This window comes from Salvelinus fontinalis, chromosome 4 (assembly GCF_029448725.1).
Source record: "Salvelinus fontinalis isolate EN_2023a chromosome 4, ASM2944872v1, whole genome shotgun sequence".
NCBI classification, from domain to species: Eukaryota; Metazoa; Chordata; class Actinopteri; order Salmoniformes; family Salmonidae; genus Salvelinus; species Salvelinus fontinalis.
The window spans coordinates 48,192,209-48,214,478 of NC_074668.1; the positions used below are offsets into that span (position 1 = coordinate 48,192,209).

Sequence of the window (22,270 nt, forward strand, 5' to 3'; positions counted from 1 at the left end):
AACACAGACAATGGCTCAGGGAAAAGCAACAACAGAGGTTGTCACTGTAATATTAAAATCTTGGGCGTTCCTGAGATGACAGAAAACAAAGACATGATACAGTCCCTATAGAGGAAATCCCCAATAAATTGGAATGCCAGTTTGAGAGGCCACTTGAGATACAGTCCCCACAGGCCCACCCAGAAGAGAGCAGAAAGAGGGAGGCCGGCCGCGGCCCATCAAATAAAATTTTATTGGTCACATACACATATTTAGAAGATGTTATTGAGGGTGTAGCAAAATGCTTGTGTTCGTAGCTCCAACAGTGCAGTAGTATCTAACAATTCACAACAATACATACATCTAAAAGTAAAATAATGGATTTAAGAAATGTATAAATATTAGGACGAGCAATGTCGTAGTGGCATTGACTAAAATACAGTAGAATAGCATACAGTATATACATATGAGATAAGAAAAGCAGTATGTAAACATTATTAAAGTGGCCAGTGATTCCATGTCTATGTATATAGGGCATCAGCCTCTAGGGTGAAAGGGTTGAGTAGCCAGGTGGTAGCCGGCTAATGATGGCTATTTAACAGTCTGTTGGCCTTGAGATCTTTTTCAGTCTCTCGGTCTCAGCGTTGATGCACCTGTACTGACCTCGCCTTCTGGATGATAGCAGGGTGGACAGGCTGTGGCTTGGGTGGTTGATGTCCTTTGTGATCTTTTTGGCCTTCCTATGAAATCGGTTGCTGTAGGTGTCCTGGAGGGCAGGCAGAGTGCCCACCGGTGATGCGTTGGGCAGACCGTACCACCTTCTGGAGAGCCCTGCGGTTGTGGGCAGTGCAATTGCCGTACCAGGCGGTGATACAGACCAACAGGATGCTTTCAATTGTGCATCTGTAAAAGTTTCTGAGGGTCTTAGGGGCCAAGACAAATTTCTTTGTTATTTCTACATTATCAGGTGAAGGAGGATATTCTCAGAGCAGCGAGAGAGAAGAGAGAACAATTATGTTCTTCCCAGACTATTCTAAATGAGTTAATGACCGGAGGATGGCATTCAAATAGGTAAAAACTGAGATCAAACTCAATGTAGCAAAGCACAAGTTTGACTCACCAGACGAAGCCTCAGCCTCATCCAGAGAAGATCTGCCAGAGAGGACCATTGAACCCAGAATTCTATTGGATGCAGGACTATCAAGGTCTGTCTGATAAATGCCTTAGAAATTGCATTAGTATAATTAGACTCAGCCCTAGGGCTGGATTTGCCTGGACTGTTTCTTACCAGTAGGCTATTTTTATTTAATGTTTTTCTCAACAACAAAGAAATAGATCTATTTTTAAGGGCTTTCAGATTAGCTCTATTTAAAGATTAAATGTGAATTCAATGCAAAGCTATGATTATCCAGTAGGTGGTGACAAAGAACTATAGCCACAGATATAACAATGAGACAGACATTTCACAGGATGTATAAATGTGAAGCAATCGCTTCGCGTTTCCAGTCACTACCAAATACAGTGCATTCGGAAAGTATTCAGACCCCATGACCTTGATGAAAACCTGCTCCAGAGCACTCAGGACCTCAGACTGGGGCGAATCTTCACCTTCCAACAGGACAATGACCCTAAGTACACCGCCAAGACAACGCAGGAGTGGCTTCGGGACAAGTCTCTGAATGACCTTGAGTGGCCCAGCCAGAGCCCGGACTTGAACCTGATCGAATCTGAAAATAGCTGTGCAGCGACGCTCCCCATCCAACCTGACAGAGCTTGAGAGGATCTGCAGAGAAGAATGGGAGAAATTTGCCAAATACAGGTGTGCCTAGCTTGTAGCGTCATACCGAAGAAGACTCAAGGCTGTAATCGTTGCCAAAGGTGCTTTAGCCTTTCTGAAATCCCCATCCCGGATCCGGGATTTCTGTCATTAAAAACCCTGACTAGCATAGCGTAGCCTAGCGCCAGAGGGTAATCATAAAATATAATTTCATGAAATCACAAGTGCAATATTGCAAAACACAGCTTAGCCTTTTGTTAAAACCTGTTTGGGCTGCAGGGGCAGTATTGAGTAGCCAGATAAAAGGTGCCCATTTCAAACGGCCTCGTACTCAATTCTTGCTAGTACAATATGCATATTATTATTACTATTGGATAGAAAATACTCTCTAGTTTCTAAAACCGTTTTAATTATATCTGTGAGTCAAACAGAACTCATTTGGCACAAACTTCCTGACCAGGAAGTGGAAAGTCTGAAATCGATGCTCTGTTCTACTTCCTGCCTATAAATGGGCATGATACATATGAGTATACATGCACGTCATACACCTTCCCCTGGATGTCAAGAGGTGGTGAGAGAAGAAATGTAGTGTTTATCTTGGTCTGAAGTGGAATACAAGCTCTTTGTATGGCGTGTCCCCCATTTCCGGTTTTCTGGAGAGCGCGAGGCGGTACCTGGATTTGCCTTCTGTTTAGCTGCCGTTATAGGCGACTACTATCTCCGGCTTTGATTTTATTTGATACATGTGACCATATCATCGTAAAAAGTATGTTTTTTCAATATAGTTTAATCAGATTATTTACATTTTTTCTGGAGTTTTGCCGTGTTCCGTTCTCTGACTTTGTTGACGATGGAGCGATTCGTGCCACTTGGCTAGTGCGCTTGCTAAATCGAGAGGGAAAGTGGCCGTTCTAAATCCAAACAACGACTGTTCTGGACAAAGGACCCCTTGTCCAACATTCTGATGGAAGATCAGCAAAAGTAAGAAACATTTTATGATGCTATTTCATATATCTGTCATGCATGTGAACTAGTCATCGGCGCCCAACGTTTGGGTACTCTAGCTATACCGAAGCTGGATGTTGTAATGAAGTTATTTTTTTGAATTCTAACACTGCGATTTCATTAAGAACTAATGGATCTATAATTTCCTATACAACATGTATTTTTTAGTTATGTTTATGAATAGCTATTTGGTCAGAATTGTGTGTCATAAAAAGTGTCAGAAAAATATCGTTGCTGTTTAGACGTTGTGGAAAAAGTAGCTAATATAGCAACATGTATAACCACTGATTTCAGCTCTAAATATGCACATTTTCGAACAAAACATAAGTGTATGTTTAAAACCTCTTTAGGATTAGGGGTGGAGTTTACACTTTTGGGGAAAATCGTTCAAAATTTAAACGGCCTCGTACTCAATTCTTGCTCTTACAATATACATATTAATTATTAATATTGGATAGAAAACACTCTCTAGTTTCTGAAACCGTTCTAATTATTTCTCTAAGTGAAACAGAACTCTTTTTACAGCCCATTTCCTATCCGGAAGTGAGATTTCCAAAAGCGAGGTCTCTCTTCAAGAGCTTGTCTATAAAAGGGCATGTCACTTATGACTGTAGAAACACGTCATACACCTTCCCCTGGGTGTCATGCGGAAGTGAGAGCAGAAAGCACTTGAATATCTCGTTCAGGGATTGAATACAGCCTCTTGGAGTGAGAGGACCGCCATAATTTTTTTTCTCCATGGCGCGAAGTTGGACTTTGTATTGCCTCCTGGAAAACTGTCGTTATACGTGAATATAATCTCCGGCTTCGATTTGACTTGATACATGTCACAATATCATCCTAAAGTATGTTTTTTCAATATAGTTTAATTATATTATTGAAATTTATTCGGGACTTTAGACGTGATGCGTTGGAAGAATTTTTTCAAGATGGAGATGGAGATGGAGAGGTTAGCGCCGCACGGCCAGTGTGCTTGCTAATTCAAGAGGAAAATAGTTCGTTCTGGATTCAGACAAAGAAGGTTCTGGACAATGGACCCCTTTACAACATTCTGATGGAAGATCAACAAAGATAAGGACCCAATTTGGGATGCTATTTCATATATCTGTCGAGCTGTGCTATCGCTACCGATTACTTGGAATCAATGTTATTGTGTGTTAGCCATTGCAGTAAGCTAATATAACGATATATTGTGTTTTCGCTGTAAAACACTTAGAAAATCGGAAATATTGTCTGTATTCACAAGATCTTTGTCTTTCATTTTGCTATACACCATATATTTTTCTGAAATGTTTTATGATGAGTAATTAGGTAGTTGACGTTGGTGTCTGTATTTACTCTGGCTACTCCCGTGCTATATTTGACTGTAGCTATGATGGTAGCTATGATGGTAGCAGTAATGTAAAACTGATTTATAGCTCAAATATGCACATTTTTTGAACAAAACATAGATTTATTGTGTAACATGTTATTGGACTGTCATCTGAGGGAGTTGTTTCTAGGTTAGTTAGGTTGGTTCTAGGTTAGTTAGGTTGGCTTTGTACATGCTACCTGCATGCTACCGGTGCTGTGAAAAATGTCTGTCTGTCTTTTGTATTTGGTGGTGAGCTAACATAAATATACCTGGTGTTTTTGCCGTAAAACATTTTAAAAATCAGAAATATTAGCTATATTCACAAGATCTTTGTCTTTCATTTGCTATCCACCATATATTTTTCTGAAATGTTTTATGATGTGTAATTAGGTAGTTGACGTTGGTGTCTGTATTTACTCTGGCTACTCCCGTGCTATATTTGACTGTAGCTATGATGGTAGCAGTAATGTAAAACTGATTTATAACTCAAATATGCACATTTTTTGAACAAAACATAGATTTACTGTGTAACATGTTATAGGACTGTCATCTGAGGGAGTTGTTTCTAGGTTAGTTAGGTTGGTTCTAGGTTAGTTAGGTTGGCTTTGTGCATGCTACCTGCATGCTACCGGTGCTGTGAAAAATGTCTGTCCTCTTTTGTATTTGGTGGTGAGCTAACATAAATATACGTGGTGTTTTTGCTGTAATACATTTAAAAAATCGGACATGTTGACGGAATTCACAAGATGTTTATCTTTCATTTGCTGTATTGGACTTGTTAATGTGTGAAAGTTAAATATTTCTAAAAAATCTTTTTTGAATTTTGCGCTCTGTCTTTTCAGTGGAATGTGGGAGCTAGCGGAACTCCCATACTAAACAGGATAACCTGATGTTATAGGACTGTCATCTGATGAAGAATATCAAGGTTAGTCAAAAATTATATATCTTTTACTGGTTTGTTACGGTCGCTAACCTTTTGCTACTGGGAAATGGCATGTGTTTCTGGCAATTGTGGTAAGCTAATATAACGCTATATTGTGTTTTCGCTGTAAAACACTTAATAAATCGGAAATATTGGCTGGAATCACAAGATGCCTGTCTTTCATTTCCTGTACACTATGTATTTTTCAGAAATGTTTTATGATGAGTAATTAGGTATTTGACGTTGGTGTCTGTAATTATTCTGGCTGCTTTCGGTGCAATTTCTGATTGTAGCTGCAATGTAAACTGTGATTTATACCTGAAATATGCACATTTTTCGAACAAAACATAGACTTATTGAATAACATGTTATAAGACTGTCATCTGATGAAGTTGTTTGTTGGTTAGTTTGGTTGGTTCTTGGTTAGTCAGGTTGGCTTTGTGCATGCTACCTGTGCTGTGAAAAATGTCTGTCCTTTTTTGTATTTGGTGGTGAGCTAACATAAATATACATGCTGTTTTTGCTGTAAAACATTAAACAAATCGGACATGTTGGCTGGATTACAAGATGTGTACCTTTCATTTGCTGTATTGGATTTGTTAATGTGTGAAAGTTAAATATTTAAAAAAAAAAATCTTTTGAATTTCACGCCCTGCACTTGAAGTGGCTGTTGTCATATTGATCCCGACTTAGGGCTTGCAGCCATAAGTAGTTTAATAACCAATCTTACTGGGAGATGGGTGAAAAACCTGGCCGCTTGCTGACATACAGACTAAAGCTGCAAAACAGTAGGAACCATATAGCTGGCATACGGTTGCAAGATTGTGCAATTTCTACCTCTTCAAAGCAGATAAATTAGGAGTTTAGAGGCTTCTACAACACCCTTTATACATCACAGGGTGTACTGGACAAACAAAAGTTGGATAGCTTTGTTGCACACCTGAATTTACCACAACTCTCAGATAAGAATAGAGATTACTTAGGTGCACCACTTTATTTTTATGCATTTTTTTATTTCACCTTTATTTAACCAGGTAGGCTAGTTGAGAACAAGTTCTCATTTGCAACTGCGACCTGGCCAAGATAAAGCATAGCAGTGTGAACAGACAACAACACAGAGTTACACATGGAGTAAACATTAAACAAGTCAATAACATGGTAGAAAAAAGAGAATCTAAATACAATGTGTGCAAAAGGCATGAGGTAGGCAATAAATCGAATAATTACAATTTAGCAGATTAACACTGGAGTGATAAATCATCAGATGATCATGTGCAAGAAGAGATACTGGTGTGCAAAAGAGCAGAAAAGTAAATAAATAAAAGCAGTATGGGGGTGAGGTAGGTAAATTGGGTGGGTAGTTTACAGATGGGCTATGTACAGCTGCAGCGATCGGTTAGCTGCTCGGATAGCAGATTTTTAAAGTTGTTGAGGGAGATAAAAGTCTCCAACTTCAGAGATTTTTGCAATTCGTTCCAGTCGCAGGCAGCAGAGAACTGGAAGGAAAGGCGTCCAAATGAGGTTTTGGCTTTAGTGATGATCAGTGAGATACACCTGCTGGAGCGCGTGCTACGGGTGGGTGTAGCCATCGTGACCAGTGAACTGAGATAAGGCGGCACTTTACCTAGCATAGCCTTGTAACTTAGGGTTGAAGAGATCTCTTAGGTTATCAAGAATATGCCTTCTAACAAGCCTCCCTTCTGACTTCTATAAAAAGTTTGAGACAATTATTACTCCAGTTTTGCTAGAGGTAAATAATGATGCATATAAAGTTGGATCTTTTCCCTCTTCCATGCATACAGCAATTATCTCTCTTATCCACTAAAAAGGGAAAGATCCACTTGATCCGATAGGATATCGGCCTATTTCTCTTATTAATAATGATGAAAAGATCTTAGCAAAAGTGCTTTCAAACAGATTGTCCTTCATTGGTAGCGTGATCAACCTGGATCAGACTGGCTTTATCCCCCACTTACACGATTTGGCATTTAAAACGTTGTATGACACTCCTTATGCCTGTGTTTTAACGAATGGTCTCATATCCAACCCTTTCCAGTTAAATAGAAATACAAGACAAGGATGGCCTTTATGCTCCGGTCTATTTGTGCTAGCTTTGGAACCCCTGGCCCAGAAACTGAGAGGTCACCCGCTTATTCATGGAGTTATAGCGGGCAATATTCAGCATAAGCTTATGCTTTATGCAGAGGGCATGTTACTCTTCTTGTCTCAACATGAGATATCTGTCCCTACTTACTACAAACTGTTGACGGATTTACATTATTATCTGTTTATCATATTACCTGGCATAAATATGAGGCTCTTCCTTTATCTTTATCCACTCTCTTTAACATCGTTAGCATACTGATTATTGTTCGGAATTTCGTATGACTCAGGTGCCCAAAGTAAACTGCATGTTACTCAGGCCCAGAAGCTAGGACATGCATATAATTGGTAGCATTGGATAGAAAACACTATCCAATGCTACAAATTGTGTCTGTGGGTATAACATAACTGATATAACAGGCATAAACCCAAGAAAAATCCACCTGGAATTTTCTTTTTTGAGGTCACACGCCATTTCAATGCTAGCCTATGGGATATAAAAATAGATAGGACCCAGATTGCAGTTCCACTAGATGTCAACAATCTTTAGAAATGGGTTTCAGGCTTGTTTTTGAAAAATTAGCAAGTAGTTGTAGTTTTTCCAAGGTGTCTCTCATTAGAAAATGTGTCTTGTTGGCATGTGAATGAGGTGCGCGCTCTTCGTTATTTATCTTCCATATTGAACATACTATTCTCCATCTTAAATATAATCATTTGAGATATTAGAGTACCTGGGGATTAATTAGAAACATTGTTTGACTTGTTTGGACGAACTTTACTGTTAACTTTTTGGATTCGTTTGTATGCATGTTGAACAAGTGGATCACTGAGATCATTGGCGCCAACTAAACTGACTTTTTTGGATATAAAAAAGGACTTTATCAAACAAAACGACTATTCATTGTGTAGCTGGGACCCTTGGGATTGCAAACAGAGGAAGATCTTCAAAGGTAAGTGATTTATTTAATCGCTATTTGTGATTTTGTGACGCCTGTGCAGGTTGAAAAAGTATTTTGATGTGGGGCGCTGTTAAAAGATTTTATCAAGGTTTAAGATAAATGATTAAATAATTCTACCTGGAAATTTAACCATTAGGGATTAGAGGTTATGTAGCATGGACAAGGATTTATTAAAGCTGATAAACATAAGTCCAAGTCCAAAACAAAGAGGAGCCTTAACCTATGTTTTAACCGACCCGGCTATAACTCTGGGGAGATAAGATAGGATGGGGAGAGACCCTCCAGGTTTCCCTTATCTGGGGGGGACTGGAACTGTCAGCTGGGTAGTGATCAACTGTGGTGAGAATTGTAGAGACCAAGAAAACTCTCCTAATGTTAGTGTGTATGTATGTGTGTATGTTAAGAGAATGTTATAAAGGGAACATCATTGTATATGCACAAATAAACTTGGATTTGATCAATTGTGAGCTAGGAATTCTGTCTGTTTCATATAAAACCAGAACTTTAAAACCTCTGGGTTGCAGACAGATTAAGATAATTGAAATTTATGAACATTGATTACAAAATTCTATAACAGGCGCTGTCCTCAGATAATTGCATGGTATGCTTTTGCCGTAAAGCCTTTTTGAAATCTGACAACGCGTTTGGTTTAACAAGAAGTTAAGCTTTTAAATGATGTATGACACTTGTATTTTCATGAAGGTTTAATATTAAGTTTTTGTATTTTGAATTTCGCGCTCTGCAGTTTCACCGGATGTTGTCGTAGGTGTCCCGCTAGCGGTTCATGCTCCCAAACATTAACCAATGGACATGGAGATGGTCCCGTAAGGGTATCAAATACCTTGGCATTCTAATACCTCCCAGCCACAGGGATATTGTTGGAGAGAATATGAAACCCTTACTTCTAAAAAAGAACAAATCATTTTGCTAGAAGGTCAAAAATATATCTTTCATTATGGGGTATAATGATGCTGGCACCTGTAATACATGATCTTTATATCCAGGAATCTTACTTTAAAGATATTGACAGGCATGTCCTAGATTGTCTTTGGGGTAACTCTCAGCACCTTTTATGTATAAAAAAAACTTACATCTCCCCCCCAAAAAGGTGAAAAAGTATTTTGATGTGGGGCGCTGTTAATGTTGCTGTTAATGATAATATCTTTACTTTAAAGATATTGACAGGCATGTCCTAGATTTTCTTTGGGGTAACTCTCAGCACCTTTTAGGTATAAAAAAAACTTCCATCTCCCCCCCCCAAAAGGTGGATTTGGTTTCCCTAGCTTCAGGTGTTACTACTGGGCTATCAATGTCAAACATATCAGTATTTGGTTGCCATGCTGGAAGGGAGGGTCTAAACCAGGCTGGTTCCAGATAGAGTCTGAGGCCTGACGGGGGAGTTTCGCCCTGGCTTTGAATGTTTGGCACAGTGAGACCACAACTGAAGGATCACCATACTGTTACAAACACCAGAACCTTGTAGAGTAAGATACATAGAGCTGGACGCTCTGACCTTTATAAATCACTTCACACCCCTCTGTGGCACAATAAGCGTATCCTAATTGGAGGTAAAACAATGTTTTGGGTACCGTGGCAAAAAGTAGGAATCAATTATCTTTTGGATCTATTTGATGAGCAATCATTTTGCCCAAATTACCGAGAAGTATAAGCTGCCACAGAATCAATATTGGAGACACCTCGAGCTACGAAGTTCTTTGTCAAAATGATTGGGAAGCCCCTGTACCTATCCCATAGCCAGTCCAATTAAATAAATACTATCCAAGCCATTAACCCATACAGGAGTGGCTCCAATAATTTATAATCTGCTATAGGAGCAATTGTCTGATCCTTTAAATTAGGTTAAAGAATAATGGGCAAAATAATTTCCTCGAGATGTATCCCATGAGGAGTGGAAATCTTAATTTGAATACCATGTACAGTATAAAGAAATGGGAAATTAATTTATTCAGTTGAAAATAAAATATAGATGGCACTGAACTCAACAAAGATTATATAAGCTTAAATTCATACCAGACGACAGATGTTGGAGATGTAAAGGTGTTGATGCTTCTATTACACATATACTCTGTTCATGTCCAGTGCTAAGAGATTGGTGGAATAATATCCAACAAGTTGTATTTGAGGTTTTTGTAAAACTGTAAATGTTGGGCTCAACAACTGAACATGAGGACTAGGTTTACACTTCCTTTGAAAAGAGATGGCTTACATGCTTACCACACCGCTCTCGTCGTGTGCGTGAGCGCGAGCGTTACAAAATAAATGTACATATGAATGTTATTCAATCACGGCACCCACACTGCCTCTCCCATCTCCTCATTTGTTTTTAGGAGCATATACCCACGTGGGTGATTGAAAGATGAACTGGGGTCCACACTCCAGTCCAGTTGGTAGTGGTAATGCACATTAAAGTTGGTTGTCAACTGCTACTGGTGTAAAGTACATAAGTAAAAATACTTGTAAGTACTATTTTTTAAATTGAAACTTTATTTAACTAGGCAAGTTTGTAAGTTTGTAAATTTGTCTCATCTGATCGGAGGTAGCAGGGTACCTTCTTCCATATGTTTGGGGAGTCTCCCACATGCCTTTTGGCGAACACCAAACGTGTTTGCTTATTTCTTACTTTAAGCAATGGCTTTTTTTCTGACTACTCTTCCGTAAAGTCCAGCTCTGTGGAGTGTACGGCTTAAAGTGGTCCTATGGACAGATACTCCAATCTCCGCTGTGGAGCTTTGCAGCTCCTTCAGGGTTATCTTTGGTCTCTTTGTTGCCTCTGATTAATTCCCTCCTTGCCTGGTCTTGGCAGGTTTGTTGTGATGCCATATTCTTTACATTTTTTAATAATGGATTTAATGGTGCTCTGTGGGGTGTTCAAAGTTTCTGATATTTTTTTATAACCCGACCCTGATCTGTACTTCTCCACAACTTTGTCCCTGACCTGTTTGGAGAGGTCCTTGATCTTCATGGTGACGCTTGCTTGGTGGTGACGCTTGCTTAGTAGTATTGCAGACTCTGGGGCCTTTCAGAACAGGTGTATATATACTGAGATCATGTGACACTTAAATTGCACACAGGTGGACTTTATTTAACTAATTACGTCACTTCTGAAGGTAATTGGTTGGACCAGATCCTATTTAGAGGATTCATAGCAAAGGGGGTGAATTCATATGCACGCACCAATTTTCCGTGAAAAAAAAAACAACAAAAAAACATTTCAACAAGTAATTTTTTTCATTTCACTTCACCAGTTTGGACTATTTTGTGTATGTCCATTACATGAAATCCAAATAAAAATCAATTTAAATTATAGGTTGTAATGCAACAAAATAGGAAAAATGGGGGAAGAATAGTAGGTGGATGGACAGACAGACAGACAGACAGACAGACAGACAGACAGACAGACAGACAGACAGACAGACAGACAGCGATAGATGGACAGACAGACAGACAAAGATATAGTTAGGTGGACAGACAGACAGAGAGATAGATAGTGTCTTCAGAAAGTATTCACATCCCTTGACCTTTTACACATTTTTACACATTTTGTTATGTTACAGCCTGTATTTAAAATTGATTCAAATGAGATGTTGTGTCACTGGCCTACACACAGTACTCCATAATGTCAAAGTGGAATTATGTTTGTAGAAATTTGTACAAATTAATAAAAAATGATAAGTGACATGTCTTGAGTCAATGGCAAGCCAAAACAAGTCACATAATAACTTGCATGGACTCACTCTGTATGCAATAATAGTGTTTAGTATGATTTTTGAATGACTACCTCATCTCTGTGCAGTACCTCACACTTACCATTATCTGTAAGGTCCCTCAGTCAAGCAGTGAATTTCAAACACAGATTCAACCAAAAGACCAGGGAGGTTTTTCAATGCCTCGTAAAGAAGGGCACCCATTGGTAGATGGGTAAAAAAAAGACAGACATCGAATGTCCCTTTGAGTATGGTGAAGTTATTAATTAAACTTTGGTTGGTATATCAATACACCCAGTCACTACAAAAGATACAGGCGTTCTTCCTAACTCAGTTGATGGAAAGGAAGGAAACCGCTCAGGGACTTCACCATGAGGCCAATGGTGACTTTAAAACAGTTACAGAGTTTAATGGCTGTGATAGGAGAAAACTGAGAATGGATCAACAACATTGTAGTTACTCCACAATACTAACCTAAATGACTGAGTGAAAAGAAGGAAGCCTGTACAGAATACACATATTCCAAAACATGCATTCTGTTTTCAGTAAGGCACTAAAGTAAAACTGCAAAACAAGAGGCAAAGAAATGGACTTTATGTCCTGAATAACAAAGTTAAGTTTGAGGCAAATCCAACAAGACATCACTGAGTATCACTCTTCATATTTTCAAGCATGGTGGTGGCTGCATTATGTTATGGGTATGCGTGTCATTGGCAAGGACTAGGGAGTTTTTTAGGATAAGAATAAATGGAATATAGCTAAGCACAGGCAAAATTTAAAAAAAACCTGCTTCCAACTGACACTGGGAGACAAATTTACCTTTCAGCAGGACAACAACCTAAAACACAAGGCCAACTATACACTGGACTTGCTTACCAAGATGACATTGAATGTTCCTGAGTGGCCTAGTTATAGTTTAGACTTAAATAGGTTTGGAAATCTATGGCAAGACTTGAAAATGGCTGTCTAGCAATGATCAACAATCAACTTGACAGAGTTTGGATTGTACAATGTGCAAATATTGTACAATCCAGGTGTGAATAGATCTTAGAGACTTATATATAAATGCCTGGATTATTTATATTTTGGTGAAAATTGTCAAGAGGAGTAAAACAAGGTTGCCCACTATCAGCATATCTATTTATTATGGCCATCGAAATATTAGCTATTCAAATCAGATCCAACAATAATATCAAGTGGCTAGAAACTCAGGGCTTAACTTCACTAGGGTAGGGGGCAGCATTTGGAATTTTGGATGAAATGCATGTCCAATTTAAACTGCCTGCTTCTCGGGCACAGAAGATATGATATACATATAACTGGTAGATTTGGATAGAAAACACTCTAAAGTTTCCAAAACTGTTAAAATAGTGTCTGTGAGTATAACAGAACTGATTTGGCAGGCGAAAACATGAGAAAAATCCATTCAGGAAGTGTTTTATTTTTGGTTTTGTAGTTTTCTATTCAATGCCATAACAGTATCCATTGACTTAGGACTCAAACTGCAGTTTCTATGCCTTCCATTAGTCAACAGTCTTTAGAAATAGTTTCAGGCTTGTATTCTGAAAAATTAGGGAATAAGAGCATTCGGAATGACTGGACGCTAAAGTGTCGCAGAGCTTTTTCATGCGCTCGACAGAGAGAGAGCAATTCTTGTTTACCTTTTAAATTGACAACGTTATTGTCCGGTTGAAATATTCTCGATTATTTAGGCTAAAAACAAGCTGAGGATTGAATATAAACATCGTTTGGCATGTTTCTATGAACTTTACAGATACAATTTGGATTTTTTTGTCTTCCTGTTTTGACTGCGTTTGAGCCTGTGGATTACTGAAGAAAATGTGCGAACAAAACAGAGGTTTTTGTATATAAAGAGACTTTATTGAACAAAATAAAAATGTATTGAGTAAATGAATGTCTGCTGAGTGCAACCATATGAATATCATCAAAGGTAAGGGATTCATTTTATCTCTATTTCTGACTCTGACTCTGTTCTACTTGGCTGGTTACTGTTTGTAATGAATTGTCTAGTGGGCTATGTTCTCAAATAATCGTAAGATATGCTTTCGCCGTAAAGCATTTTTGAAATCTGACACCGTGGTTGGATTTACAAGACGTTCATCTTTAAACCTATGTAAAATATGTTTTGTTTTCTGAATTTTTATAATGAGTATTTTTGTATTTGAATTTGGCGCCCAGCAGTTTCACTGGCTGTTGAAGAGATGGGACGTTAACGTCCCACATACCCAAGAGAGGTTAAACAACCAACCATTGTAAGCTGATACATGTTGTTTTCTTTTAAATCCACAATCTGGATACCTCCACAGCCTCATAGAGGATCTAGATAATTGTTCTAATATCTCTGGATTACAACCAAATTAGGATAAGTGTACTATATTACATTTTGGATCACAAAAAAATCTAACTTTTATATTACCGTGTAGTTTACCAATAAAATGTTCTGGCGGTGAAGTGGACATACTCAGTATTCATATCCCTCCCCCCAAAAAATTATATCACTGCAATGCATTTTAATAGAAAGTTAGCAGAAGTAGTTAAGAACTTGCTACCATGGAAAGGAAAATGTAAAAATCACCCTGATTAACTCTTTAGTCATATCCCAGTTTACCTGTTTTCTTTTGGCCTTTGCGTACACCTTGCGACTTGTTTTTAAGTTATATGAGCAAAAAATATAACATTTTATTTGGAACAGCAAGGCAAACAAAATTAAATTTGCCTATTTATATAATGAATATGAATTCGGAGAGCAGAAATGATTAAAGCATTAGATCTCTCAGTAAAGGCTTCAGTAATACAAAAGTTGTACTTAAATCCGAACTGGTTGTTTAGCAGATTAGAAAGAATGTCTCACCTCATGTTCAAGAATGGCCTTTTCCGATTTATTTAGATTAAAACCTCTAATTTTCGATTATTTGAAAATGAAATTATCTCCAAAATATCGCTATTTTTAAAACAAGCCATAGAAAGTTAGTTGTAACGTCAGTTTAATCCACCAGAAAAGACAGAACAAATATTACATCAAATATTATGGTTAAATTTAGGGATCGGCGTCCCGTCAGCGGGACAGTTGTAAATCATGCATCGCCTTATGTCAAGATTGCAGATTTGAGAGAAATAACAAATGTCGATACATATAAGTGTCTTATATCGGCTGAAAGCTTAAGTTCTTGTTAATATAACTGCACTGTCCAATTTACAGTACCTATTACTGCGAAAAAATGCCGTGCTATTGTTTGAGGAGAGCTCCTAACAACAAAACACTTTTTTCACACTGATATGTTTGATCAATTCCCCTCTGAAGGTGAAATGTGTACTTACATTCTGAAATCTTGCTCTGATTTATCATCCAAAGGGTCCCAGCGATAACATGGAGTGTCGTTTTGTTAGATAAAATCCTTTTTCATATCCTAAAAAGGTCCATATTGCATGCACAATCGATTTTGTATTTCCACTCGTTCAATTAGCAAAGAAAGGAATCTGTGAAAATCGAACCCTAAATGTTGTTTCAGGCAGTCAACTCACGTCCGTATGTATTCCTCAGAGATCCTAGAACATAGCCAGACTCCACTTTATCCTTAGGGGTGTAGTATATCCTATAGGACACCAAATTTGGTCAGAGAGCGACGCCTTCATTGCACGCCAATGCACGCCAATCTTCACTTGATCGACTTAAAAAAATAAAAATAAAAATCTTTGTATTTTCTTCTACCAGGGATTGTTTTAATCTTACAGTATAATCTTTGTAAATTATATCATAAATAGGACTGGTGGAGTTATGTCACACATGCAGCTAACAAAAATATATGGAAATGTCTGCTCTACTCAAAATTACAACTCTCTAATTGCAGCATTACTGCAAAAATGGAAGAGGCAAGTTGAAGGGGAAGAAAGTAAGGAACTCGTCTGTTGGCCCTGCATTAAAGACCAAAATCGATTAAAGAAAATAGTGATAAATTACAAATGATACCAGTTTAATTTAAGGACCAAAAAAATTGAGATTTACATGGAGCTAACTCCATAAATAGAACTGCTGGGTGATTTAAACAGTCATAGTCAATCGATCAATTATATAATAATACTCTTAGCAAAAAATGTTATCTTTAATTCACAATCGTTAGAAACTATGAGAATAGAAAGGTTCAGAACTTTCCTGAAACATCACAGTACAGTTGAAAAATATGTGGCAGATACAAATCAAAACTGGATGGTCTTCAGAGATAGATGGGAGGGGTTGAGGGTAGCTGAAGGATGGGACTAAAAATAAACAGAAGTAACAAACAAAAGTAACACAGTAAATCATACTGTGTCCGTAACATTTGTATAAACTCTGCAAAAAAAGAAACGTCCTCTCCCTGTCAACTGTGTTGATTTTCAGCAAACTTAACATGTATAAATATTTGCATGAACATAAAAAGATTCAACAACTGAGACATAAACTGAACAAATTCTACAGACATGTGACTAACAGAAATGGAATAATGTGTCCCTGAACAAAGGGGGGGTCAAAATCAAAAGTAACAGTCAGTACCTGGTGTGGCCACCAGCTGCATTAAATACTGGAGTGCAGTCTCCTCATGGACTGCACCAGATTTGCCAGTTCTTGCTGTGAGATGTTACCCCCCTTTTCCACCAAGGTACCTGCATGTTCCCAGACATTTCTGGGGTGAATGGCCCTAGCCCTCACCCTCCGATCAAACAGGCTCCAGACGTGCTCAATGGGACTGAGATCCGGGCTCTTCGCTGGCCATGGCAGAACACTGACATTCCTGTCTTGCAGGAAATCATGCACAGAATGAGCAGTATAGCTGGTGGCATTGTCATGCTGGAGGGTCATGTCAGGATGAGCCTGCAGGAAGGGTACCACATGAGGGAGGAGGATGTCTTCCCTGTAACGCACAGTGTTGAGATTGCCTGCAATGACAACAAGCTCAGTCCGATGACGCTGTGACACACCGTCCCAGACCATGACGGACCCTCCACCTCCAAATCGATCCTGCTCCAGAGTACAGGCCTCGGTGTAACGCTCATTCCTTCGACGATAAACCCGAATCCGATCATCACCCCTGGTGAGACAAAACCGCGACTCGTCAGTGAAGAGCATTTTTTGCCAGTCCTGTCTGGTCCAGCGATTGTGGGTTTGTGCCCATAGACGATGTTGTTGCCGGTGATGTTTGGTGAGGACCTGCCTTACAATAGGCCTACAAGCCCTCAGTCCAGCCTCTCTCAGCCTATTGCGAACAGTCTGAGCACCGATGGAGGGATTTTGCGTTCCTGGTGTAACTCGGGCAGTTGTGGTTGCCATCCTGTACAAGTTCCGCTCATGTGATGTTCGGATGTACTGAACCTGTGCAGGTGTTGTTACACGTGGTTTGCCACTTCGAAGATGATCAGCTGTCCCTTCTGTCTCCCTGTAGCGCTGTCATAGGCGTCTCACAGTACGGAAATTGCATTTCATTGCCCTGGCCACATCTGTTGTCCTCATGCCTTCTTGCAGCATGCCTAAGGCACTTTCACGCAGATAAGCAGGGACCCTGGGCATCTTTCTTTTGGTGTTTTTCAGAGTCAGTCAAAAGGCCTCTTTAGTGTCCTAAGTTTTCATAACTGTGACCCTCATTTCTTTTCTTTTTTTTCACCTTTATTTAACCAGGTAGGCCAGTTGAGAACAAGTTCTCATTTACAATTGCGACCTGGCCAAGATGAAGCAAAGCAGTTCGACACATACAACAACACCGAGTTACACATGGAGTAAAACAAACATACAGTTAATAATACAGTAGAAAAATTTGTCTATATACAATGTGAGCAAGTGAGGTGAGATAAGGGAGGTGAAGGCAAAAAAAAGGCCATGGTGGCGAAGTGGAGGAGGAATGCAGTGGAGGAATGTGCAAAGTAGAGATATAAATAATGGGGTGCAAAGGAGCAAAATAAATAAATGAATACAGTAGGGAAAGAGGTAGTTGTTTGGGCTAAATTATAGATGGGCTATGTACAGGTGCAGTAATCTGTGAGCTGCTCTGACAGCTGGTGCTTAAAGCTAGTGAGGGAGATAAGTGTTTCCAGTTTCAGAGATTTTTGTAGTTTGTTCCAGTCATTGGCAGCAGAGAACTGGAAAGAGTGGCGGCCAAAGGAAGAATTGGTTTTGGGGGTGGCCAGAGAGATATACCTGCTGGAGCGCGTGCTACAGGTGGGTACTGCCATGGTCACCAGCGAGCTGAGATAAGGGGGGACTTTACCTAGCAGGGTCTTGTAGATGACCTGGAGCCAGTGGGTTTGGCGACGTGTATGAAGCGAGGGCCAGCCAACGAGAGCGTACAGGTCGCAGTGGTGGGTAGTATATGGGGCTTTGGTGACAAAACGGATAGCACTGTGATAGAGTGCATCCAATTTATTGAGTAGGGTATTGGAGGCTATTTTGTAAATGACATCATTGAAGTCGAGGATTGGTAGGAAGGTCAGTTTTACAAGGGTATGTTTGGCAGCATGAGTGAAGGATGCTTTGTTGGGGAATAGGACGCCAATTCTAGATTTAACTTTGGATTGGAGATGTTTGATGTGAGTCTGGAAGGAGAGTTTACAGTCTAACCAGACACCTAGGTATTTGTAGTTGTCCACGTATTCTAAGTCAGAGCCGTCCAGAGTAGTGATGTTGGACAGGCGGGCAGGTGCAGGCAGCGATCGGTTGAAGAGTATGCATTTAGTTTTACTTGCATTTAAGAGCAATTGGAGGCCACGGAAGGAGAGTTGTATGGCATTGAAGCTCGCCTGGACGGTTGTTAACACAGTGTCCAAAGAAGGGCCAGAAGTATACAGAATGGTGTCGTCTGCGTTGAGGTGGATCAGAGACTCACCAGCAGCAAGAACGACATCATTGATGTATACAGAGAAGAGAGTCGGTCCTGAGAAGTGAAACCTGTGGCACCCCCATAGAGACTGCCAGAGGTCCGGACAACAGGCCCTCCAATTTGACACACTGAACTCTGTCTGAGAAGTAGTTGGTGAACCAGGCAAGGCAATCATTTGAGAAACCAAGGCTGTCGAGTCCGCCGATGAGGATGTGGTGATTGACAGAGTCGAAAGCCTTGGCCAGGTCAATGAATACGGCTGCACAGTATTGTTTCTTATCGATGGCGGTTAAGATATCATTTAGGACCTTGAGCGTGGCTGAGGTGCACTCATGACCAGCTCTGAAACCAGATTGCATAGCGGAGAAGGTATGGTGGGATTCGAAATGGTCGGTAATCTGTTTGTTGACTTGGCTTTTAATGACCTTAGAAAGGCAGGGTAGAATGGATATAGGTCTGTAGCAGTTTGGGTCAAGAGTGTCCCCCCCTTTGAAGAGGGAGATGACCGCAGCTGCTTTCCAATCTTTGGGAATCTCAGACGACACGAAAGAGAGGTTGAACAGGCTAGTAATAGGGATGGCAACAATTTCAGCAGATAATTTTTGAAAGAAAGGGTCCGTAATATCTAGCCCGGCTGATTTGTAGGGGTCCAGATTTTGCAGCTCTTTCAGAACATCAGCTGACTGGATTTGGGAGAAGGAGAAATGGGGAAGGCTTGGGCGAGTAGCTGTGGGGGGTGCAGTGCTGTTGACCGGGGAAGGGGTAGCCAGGTGGAAAGCATGGCCAGCTGTAGAAAAATGCTTATTGAAATTCTCAATTTTAGTGGATTTATCGGTGGTGACAGTGTTTCCTATCTTCAATGCAGTGGGCAGCTGGGAGGAGGTGTTCTTATTCTCCATGGACTTTACAGTGTCCCAGAACTTTTTTGAATTTGTGTTGCAGGAAGCAAATTTCTGCTTGAAAAAGCTAGCCTTGGCTTTTCTAACTGCCTGTGTATATTGGTTTCTAGCTTCCCTGAAAAGTTGCATATCACGGGGGCTGTTCGATGCTAATGCAGAATGCCATAGGATGTTTTTGTGTTGGTTAAGGGCAGTCACGTCTGGAGAGAACCAAGGGCTATGTAACGATCGTAATATTCGACCAAGGGCTATGTAACGATCGTAATATTCTTCCTCCTCCTCGGACGAGGAGAGGCGAGACGGGTCGGACCAATAAGCAGAGTGATTCGTGTCCATGATGTTTTAATGAATCGAACTGAACACTTAACATACAAAAAACAACAAAACGTGACAAAACCGAAAACAGTCCCGTGTGGCACGAACACTGACACGAGATACAACCACCCACAAAACACACGTGAAACCCCGGCTGCCTTAGTATGATTCTCAATCAGGGACAAACGATCTACAGCTGCCTCTGACTGAGAATCATACCAGGCCGAACACAAAAACCCCAACATAGAAAAACACACATAGACCAACCCACCCAACTCACGCCCTGACCAACTAAATAAATACAAGAAAAAAGGAAAACAGGTCAGGAACGTGACAGGCTGTATCTGTTCCTGGTTCTAAATTTCTTAAATGGGGCATGCTTATTTAAGATGGTGTGGAAGGTATTCTTAAAATATAACCAGGCATCCTCTACTGACAGAATGAGGTCAATATCCTTCCAGGATAGCCCGGCCAGGTCGATTAGAAAGGCCTGCTCGCTGAAGTGTTTCAGGGAGCGTTTGACAGTGATGAGTGGAGGTCGTTTGAACGCTGACCCATTACGGATGCAGTCAATGAGGCAGTGATCGCTGAGATCTGGTTGAAAACAGCAGAGGTGTATTTACAAGGGCAAGTTGGTTAGGATGATATCTATGAGGGTGCCCGTGTTTACGGCTTTGGGGTGGTACCTGGTAGGTGAATTGATAATTTGTGTGAGATTTAGGGCATCAAGCTTAGATTGTAGGATGACTGGGGTGTTAAGCATGTTCCAGTTTAGGTCGCCTAGCAGCACGAGCTCTGAAGATAGATGAGGGGCAATCAGTTCACATATGGTGTCCAGAGCACAGCTGGGGGCAGAGGGTGGTCTATAGCAGGCGGCAACGGTGAGAGACTTGTTTTTAGAGAGGTGGATTTTTAAAAGTAGAAGTTCAAATAGTTTGGGTACAGACATGGATAGTAGGACAGAACTCCGCAGACTATCTTTGCAGTAGATTGCAACACCGCCCCCTTTGGCCGTTCTATTTTGTCTGAAAATGTTGTAGTTAGGGATGAAAATTTCAGAATTTTTGGTGGTCTTCCTAAGCCAGGATTCAGACACGGCTAGAACATCCGGGTTGGCAGAGTGTGCTAAAGCAGTGAATTAAACAAACTTAGGGAGGAGGCTTCTAATGTTAACATGCATGAAACCAAGGCTATTACGGTTACAGAAGTCATCAAAAGAGAGCGCCTGGGGAATAGGAGTGGAGCTAGCACTGCAGGGCCCGGATTCACCTCTACATCACCAGAGGAACAGAGGAGGAGTAGGATAAGGGTACGGCTAAAAGCTATGAGAATTGGTCGTCTAGAACGTCTAGAACAGAGAGTAAAAGGAAGTTTCTGGGGTCGATAAAATAGTTTCAAGGTATAATATACAGACAAAGGTATGGTAGGATGTGAATACAGTGGAGGTAAACCTAGGTATTGGGTGATGATGAGAGAGATATTGTCTCCAGAAACATCATCGAAACCAGGTGATGTCATCGCATGTGTGGGTGGTGGAACTGAAAGGTTGGATAAGGTATAGTGAGCAGGGCTAGAGGATCTACAGTGAAATAAGCCAATAAACACTAACCAGTACAGCAATGGACAAGGCATATTGACATTAAGGAGAGGCATGCTTATTCGAGAGATCATAAGGGTCCAGTGAGTAGAGGTTGGTTGAGGACACGGCGATTCAGACAGCTAGCCGGGCCATCGGTAGCAAGCTAGCATAGGATGGAGGTCTGTTTTTAGCCACCTCATGCATTTCCGTCGGTAGATTAGTGGGGTTCCGTGTGGTAGAGGGGATCAATCCAATTGGCAAAATAGATATAGTTATAGTGACCCAAGAAAAAATTGTCCGATAGACTTATTCAGATAGCAGCCAATAAGACAGCTAACGCGGGCCGCAGATGGGCGTTCAGGTAACGTCGCGACGGAGGTGCCAGTTGGACAACTCCCTCGGGCAGATTACGTCGGTAGTCCAGTCGTGAAGGCCCGGTGGGGCTCCACATTGGCAGTAAAACGGGACCGGATAGGTGATTGTAGCCCAGGAGTGGCTGATGGAACTCTTCAGCTGGCTAGTCCGGAATAATTGATGATTGCTCCGGGATCGACGTAAGCCAATAGACAAACGGGTAGCAGCTAGCTAGCTGCGAAATACAGGTGTAAATGTCCAGAGCTTGCGGTTGAAATCCAGGGATATGGAGAAATGGAGAATGGAGAAAAATAGGTCCGGTATGTTCTGGTCTGAGTCGCGTTGTACAAAAGTGGCGATAGATTTTCGAGCTAACGGAATAGCTGTTGACCACAAACCGTGGTTAGCTGAAATACTAACGTTAGCCAGTAAACTG

At 40.5% G+C, this 22,270-nt stretch overlaps 1 protein-coding gene across 1 annotated transcript in view; it reads right to left on the minus strand.

The window, feature by feature from the left end:
* Positions 1-22,270, minus strand: part of LOC129852887 (metal transporter CNNM4-like) — a 52,370-nt gene that overhangs the window by 3,076 nt on the left and 27,024 nt on the right. The window lies entirely within an intron of this gene.